The 7,064-nt window shown below is 40.2% G+C and overlaps 1 long non-coding RNA gene across 1 annotated transcript; it reads right to left on the bottom strand.

The window, feature by feature from the left end:
* Positions 1-717: 717 nt before the first annotated feature.
* Positions 718-7,042, bottom strand: LOC113958733. Its single transcript, XR_003531595.1, has 3 exons — positions 6,846-7,042; positions 1,431-1,531; positions 718-961 (listed from the first exon to the last, which is right to left on the bottom strand). It is a non-coding gene; the product is annotated as an uncharacterized LOC113958733 (long non-coding RNA).
* Between the last annotated feature and the right edge of the window lie 22 nt (positions 7,043-7,064).

Raw genomic sequence — 7,064 nt, 5'->3', positions numbered from 1 at the left:
AGCGTTCCTTTGACACGCTGACATACTGAGGGTACAGCATGCTGGTTTATGTCTTCTAAGATCCTAAATTAACAAAGATCTGTTCCATAGTGTAGGAATTGCTTTGTGGTGCATAGGAAATGGGGAGATATCTAATACCATTCACTTATCTGCCCGCACCTGAAGGGACAGCAGTCATTCCTGTCCTGCTCATTTGCCACCTGCCTGTATAGTAGAAGCAAACTCCTGACTCAGAAATAGGCAACATGAGGCCCCTGATCTGCTTTTCTCTTCCGCACTGAACTTGCATAATCCACAAGAGAGCCAGGCCAAATCTGGTTGTTTATAATCTAGCAAAACTCTGGTCTGCTGTCTGCATTGTTTCCTGAAGTGCAGGAGAGTGTGATGTTCACAAGCCTACTCCTGGTGGTCTACTTTAAGAATATCAGTACTAAAAATTACCAACATAAAATTTAGCCAAATGATTTAATTTAAATATATATTTTGTCTCAGATATACCTACCACCCTGAGTATAGGTAGCATTGTTCATTGTAGAGTCAAAAATTATTGGAAACTCTTATCTGGATTAGAGTATTAAAATTAGATGTTTTGAAATGATCATATCTACCTATCTCCAGTAGTCTGTTATAGCTGTGAGAACTCTGGGGAAATACTTTTCTTGGTTTTGCATGAAGTTCCCAATAAAACACATTACTTAGTGTCCTCGGGGGTTCAAGACTCTAAGGTTAACTAGAAAACAGTATGTTGTCCTCCAAAGCAAAAAAATAAAGGACACAGGTAAATATTCTATCAACCAGTAAAAATCTGGTTCCTTAAAAGCACTCTGTCACCTTGAGTGAGAGACTGTGTTTATGGGGTTGGTTTGCTGATGGTCTGTGTGGAAACAGATTCAATGCTTCATGTGTCATTCCAAAGGTACAAGAAAGTCCAGCTTTCTGAAATGAGTTCACATGTATGAATCTGAAATAAAAAAAGTTGCATGGTTTTCAGGAGTAGGAATAAACCTTACCCACCACTGGATATAACTTTACTGCACTATCTACAAACAAGATGTTGTCTGTTTTATCAACTGATATGTAACGTCAGTTGCTGTTCACATTTCTGAGATCAGAGTTTACAAATGCAATAGGTGGGAGTGTAAAAGCAAAGGGATTAACTTTGCAGCAAGGACTAGGCAGTAATTACTGCAAGAGAAGTGTTGTGTCCACCTTGTGCCTTCCTTATGGTATAGACCTGTTCTTGATGCCTGTCCCAGGTCATCTGTGCCTTTAAAGCACATTAGAGCAGAGCAAAGTCCATTAAAGCATCTGGAAAAACTAAGTTTTTAGGGAACGTCTATTCTGATTCCTTTCCATGAACCGTAATTAGTACAAAATTACTCCCTATTCAAAAATTCCCCAATAGTTGATTAAGTGTGGTTTGGACTTACAGTAGCCAAAGCATCCCAGCAGAAGTTGAATTGCGGCTCATGTCATTCCTCCACACAAGAACAGTGCAGTCTCTGACCAGGGAACATCACAGTACAATCACCTTGATCATAAAGGAAACCCATTAACAATTACAGTGGTGGCCTCCCTTAAAATGCATGAAAAGCTTTAGTTTCTGGTCAGTAGCAGCCAAGCACCCCTGAAAGGACAGAAAACTTAAGGTTTGCCTTTCAGCACCCCAGAGGCATAGAAGGGTAGGGACAGTGTGCATGGGCAGAGCCCACCAGAGGGAAATTTTCTCAAACCCCACCTGTCTGTAAGAGTCAGTGACACTGTCTGGACTACAAGAGCTGAACTATGCCATCTCAGTCACCCAGCTGAAATGTCTGCTTCATGAGTGCGTCAAAGGTTTTGGGTCATCCACATGAACCTGCTTTTCGTCTTGTTTATTCAGCCTAGTGACTCCAGTGGAATAGCTCAGGATTTACCGGTGTGTGAGAGCAGGTGGATGGCTGACAGTTTTCAACATCCCAGTTGTTTCGGCACGTGATTTAAGCACTCAGTGTTCTTGGATTCTCCTTCTACTGGATTTATTGGAAATTAGGATAGATACCATGAATCATAGAAAAGGATTTAATTAAGATGCCTCTTTTCTATCACAGGGAACCATTCCCTACTTTTCAGGTGTTTAGCCAACTTGATTTCTGGGTCTGGAGTAACCTCACTCCTCTAATTTCCCTTTAGCAGCTTCTCCCCAGCTTCAGGACACGTGTGCTGTATTATCATGAATTATCAAATACATCTGAGGGGTGTGGAAGTGTTATTAGACTCACATAGCAACTAGATATGGGCTTCTGTGGCTGAATGTGACCCTTCGGGCAGAGGAAAATGGAGTAGAGAGATTTAGAAATGGGCTCTGGCAAGATGGGAGGGGATGTGCCCAGGTATACATCCCCCTTCCAGTGTCCAGCTCCTCTCTTCTGACTTCAGATGTTCATATCCTTCAGTAACAGAACAAGCAGCAGATAACACCTGGGGAAAAGTGCCCTGTATTTTTCCTTTACTCTCACATGTGATCTGGCAATGCTGTGAGATTTAACAGTTAGAGCAAATAGCAACTTAAGGCCCCCAGCTGAAAAGAGCTACCTCAAATTGCTGTATTTTAGAGTGAAAAGCATGAAATACGTCTTTTCTCCCTTTGTTGATCAAAGTGCACTTTTAAATAGTAGCAGTTCTGCATTTTACCTAACCGTTTCCTGCCACAGTTAGCTTTCCAGAATCTGACTGAAGTGTTCCCTGCTGCTACAGTTAACTTGCTGATAACTTACTGCTGTTTATTTACAAACACAATGTGCAGGCATCCTTTTTTGTACCCTCCACCCCCACCCATTTCTTTTTCTGGAGGGTGTTTTTGCCACATGCAGTCCCTGTCCTCATACAACCTTCCTGTGAGCAGCGCTGCCAGCTTGGGTGGGCTACCAAGGAAACACTGAGAATTTGTTGGACTTGAAAAGAAAGCAAATAGCCTGTGAATTTGTTAGAGGATACAGGTGGTTTTGATTGGTTGAGCAGAGTCTGTGCCGGAAACATTACGGCTCCTGAGGCTCCTGAGGGACTTCACCAGACAGGGCTCTACAGCAACACTGATGACTCATGGGCCGAAACTCACCTCTGAGCAGTGAGGAAAAAGTGACCAAGCCAAAAACGACTTGCAGGGAAATGAAGCCTCCAGAGCAGGGCTGCTCTGACAGTCTGCTAACATACTTAACTCTAGCAGCTGTCACTACAGTCAGCGATGCGACTGGTTGCATAACTGGTGGGAAAGTAAATCTAGGTATAGCTGTAAACTTGTGGCAGCCAAGCCAAAAACTCGGCAGCCTCTGGGACTTGCTATCCAGTGGTTTTGTTGTAGAAAGCTGGATGGTCAGTGATAAATCTTGAGTGGATGGCCACAGAGAGTTTTATTAGGAGCTCAATACACAGTAAAATTTCCAGCTAAGGAAAGCATCTTCTTTGGGAAGATGCAGGGTTGAATGGAGAAATCATACCACAAAGATCTTTCTGCCTTCTTGTGTTTGTTAATGGGAATCTGTTGATATGAACTAAAGACTTGAGACTGCAAAAACTACATAAGAACATGTGAAAAAAATGCTCAAGAAACCTGCTCAGCACTTTCATCTTGAGGATGTGTCTAGAAAACAGAAGTCCCGGGTGCTGTGACTTATTGAAACCTTCATGATCTGTTCTAACCTATATAGAGTAAATTTCCCAATAATACAATTATCTGTCTGGACAGATTCATGGGTTTAATTTTGGACACATGCAACATTAATTTGAAAACAGTGCTGCACAAACAGGATACTCTTTCTTTGTATGAAACACATCTCTTCCTCTGGAATCAGCAGCTGGAAAATATTAGATGAGTCACAAGAATCAGAGAGGTCTGAAAAGCAGGACACACTAAGTGACATACAGGGTGAAGGTTTTAAACCCACAACTTGAAACAATAAGTCAGAGGCTTCAGAGCAGGACTAGAGTTAAGTTGCTCTGAAATGTTAGAAATTGGCTGGTGTGATCAGGCTGAGATATTCAGGCAGTATCAGGGATGACAAGGTAGAAACGACTGCACAAAAAGCATGAGCATCCTTTTCTGACTTTTTTTTCCCCCAAGTAGTGCTGATTTTGCAGTTACTCTGCTTCCTGAGATGATTTACACCAGCTTACACAGCACTTTGAGCTCTGGCCATACCCTGACAGACAGGTGGTAGCTCTGGATGCACTTACAAAATAGTTCAGAGGGATAGGTGTAGGTAGGCAGGATTGTCTGTATACTAGTAGGATACCTGAAGATTTTAAGTTATGTTTACATGCAGTTAAACTATAAATGCAAGATGTATTTTCTTTTTTTTTTCTTCTTTTCAATGCAGCATAAGTAGGCAGTTTTTGAGTATCCAAATACTGGACTCTTTCTTCAAAATGATGCAAACTACAGCATGTCTCACTATGTCTTTTTCCAGTGGGGCTGCCAGCCTACTGCCTCTCCTGCAGCTTCTCATTCATAGAATGTGATGAAAAAAGCCCATCAACAGTGTCTCATAAAGTCAAGTTTTCTTCCTGTATGTTTTCAGTAGAGTGTTTCAGAATTCTGCATCTGTAAAGGAAAATAGCTATTGCAAACTGGAATGTGATGCTCATGTATTCTCTCTGTAAACCCTGCATCTCTGGAGCTGTAGATCAAACAGGCAAGATTTCTGACTTTTTTATTTTTCCTTAATTGCTTACTATATTGCTCTCCACCTTTCTTTCTTTTTCTTTTTTCTTTTTTCTTTTTCCTCCTGGTCTTTCGTTTCTCTTAACTGGAATGTAACTTACCTGTGTTTTCGTCGATGCAGCAGCAAAGTCCATGTAAGTTCCTGTATTTCTGTCTCTTACTTCACCAGAACTCAAAATGAATCTTAGAAAACAGAGATATGAGGAGCCACAAAAAGGAGTCTCTTGCCTTAGCACACAGATTATAGACCCCTTGGACTCAGCCTTGAGCAAATGAGTGGGAAATTAAAGTCTTGTGTGCATGGTTTTACAAATGTGTGGGGCCACATTTCCCTGCATTTGTCAGGGAAGATTTTAAGAAGCTATAGAAAGACAGAAATTCCTGATTCTAGACTATCATTATTACAGGAGAGGATCGTCTGGCTTTGAGTTACAGGTAATACACATTATAACAGCACCAGCATGCTCTGAAAGATCTCAGAAGACGAACACTGACAGCCTCTCCCTTGGCCACTCCCTGAGTGCATTCCTAGCCTTCCACTTCTGAAAGTATTTTCCAAATATCTAGGTAATGCCACAACCCCTTTTATGACTCTGAAGTCCATCTTGCTGTACTTGTATGAAAGGCAGTTTTTTAGCTTCACTTTGAACTAAACGAACTTCTTTCTTTCAGTCACTGCCCATCAGCCATATTCTCTGCCACTGCTCACATCACACTTGCTGCTTTCCCTCGTACTCTTGCCACTGTGCACCCATCTTCCCTGAGCTTGGGTGCCCTAGTCTTATTCAAGCTGTAGCTTTGCCAATGCTGAATAGTACTAAACTATTATCTCACTTGTCTTGCCAGTTGTACTCCAGATTATTCCAGTATCACACTTACTTTTTTATTCACAGGACCATGATGCTGTTGAGACAGATCTGGATTAATTTAATGTCATTTAACTTTCTATTTAATTATATTTAAATAGAAATTTAAATGGAATCTGGCATTAACATATTATTGATTTAAAAATTTTGTGATTCTTTTCAATATGTTTTATAAACAACTATACAGAATGTAGCTAACTTCCACTGAATAAAATTATTAATATGAACCAGTGCTCACCGGTAAGAAGTTAGTTCCTAATCGGTGAGTTTATCTATGTAGCTGAAAATGCTTTATGAAAACAAGTATCAATTATTATTTCTATTTTGTAGAATTCATCTTCGGAGGTTTTTTTTCTTGCTTGATTTGCTGAGGGACAAATACTGCTTTGCCAGATACTCCATGATATGTTATTCCATGGTTTGCAGTTAGAGCTAGTGTTTCATGAATCAATCTACTTGACCATCATGCTTTAGAAATACTCCCACTAGCCTTTCTATCTAAATGATTATTTAATGAGATGAGTAAAAAGGTAGCTTTTCATGGTGTTCCACAAAAATTGTCTTGGAGACACATTCACTGCTTTTGTTTCCCAATGCTTTTAATCAACTTTCCAAATCCAGAAAGCCTTCCAGTCAACCTGGGAAGCACCAACCTGCTCCATTCCCCAACCATGCAAGGCAAGGAAATAGATGCATTAAATCCTAGAGGCACTCCTTAAAACACCCATACCTTTTTTTTTTTTTAGGTATAATCATTGTAACTCTTTCTCTTGTAGCTGATGCTGATGCTGCATATGTGCCACATCCACTATTGCTGATGGAAAAGTATATGCCATTTTAGCTTATTCAGGGAGCCACTGTTAATCATAATCTACATTAAATCATCTTTGTCAAATTTTAGTCTCTAGAGTGTTAGCATATTAAAAGCTGTTTCCATAAGATGTCCTTTGTGTTTATAATTAACAAAAAGACCTGCTATTTGTGGTATTCAAAAACGCCTTATCAGTTCTTTTAATTTCATCAAACACCCTAATCCGCAGATCATTATGTCTTATTAAAATGTGTCATGTTGCTGTGAAGATTAAAAATCAGTGCTAAAGGTCAAACAATCATTATTTGAACAGCTGCAAGTTCCAAAGGACCGTGACCCTCTTAAATATTTCAGATTTAAAAGGGGTTTTTTTGGGTAGCAACTTTAAATACATAGTAATAACAATAGATTTCTGATCTAAAAGCCTTTTAATAATCTCTCATATGTCTTTTTGAAATGATTCACTTACCTCCCAAAGCTAGTAGCCCACAGGTTAAAAATAAGATCAATTAATCAATTAGACATTGCTCTGTTAACTGTCGGGGTTGACAGCAGGTCTGTCAGCAGCCTGGCACTTATTGATGAAGCAATCGACATTGACCAGATTACAGTATACCCCTGAAGGGAGGAGAACGCACAGCATGCAGAGGAACGTGGGCAACTTTCAGACAGGAAGAAGATGGAAGAC

The sequence above is a fragment of the Corapipo altera genome, unplaced genomic scaffold (genome assembly GCF_003945725.1).
Source record: "Corapipo altera isolate COAL_440 unplaced genomic scaffold, ASM394572v1 60935, whole genome shotgun sequence".
NCBI classification, from domain to species: Eukaryota; Metazoa; Chordata; class Aves; order Passeriformes; family Pipridae; genus Corapipo; species Corapipo altera.
The sequence above is the reverse complement of the archived record's forward strand: the minus strand, read 5'-3'. Positions and strand labels throughout refer to the sequence as shown.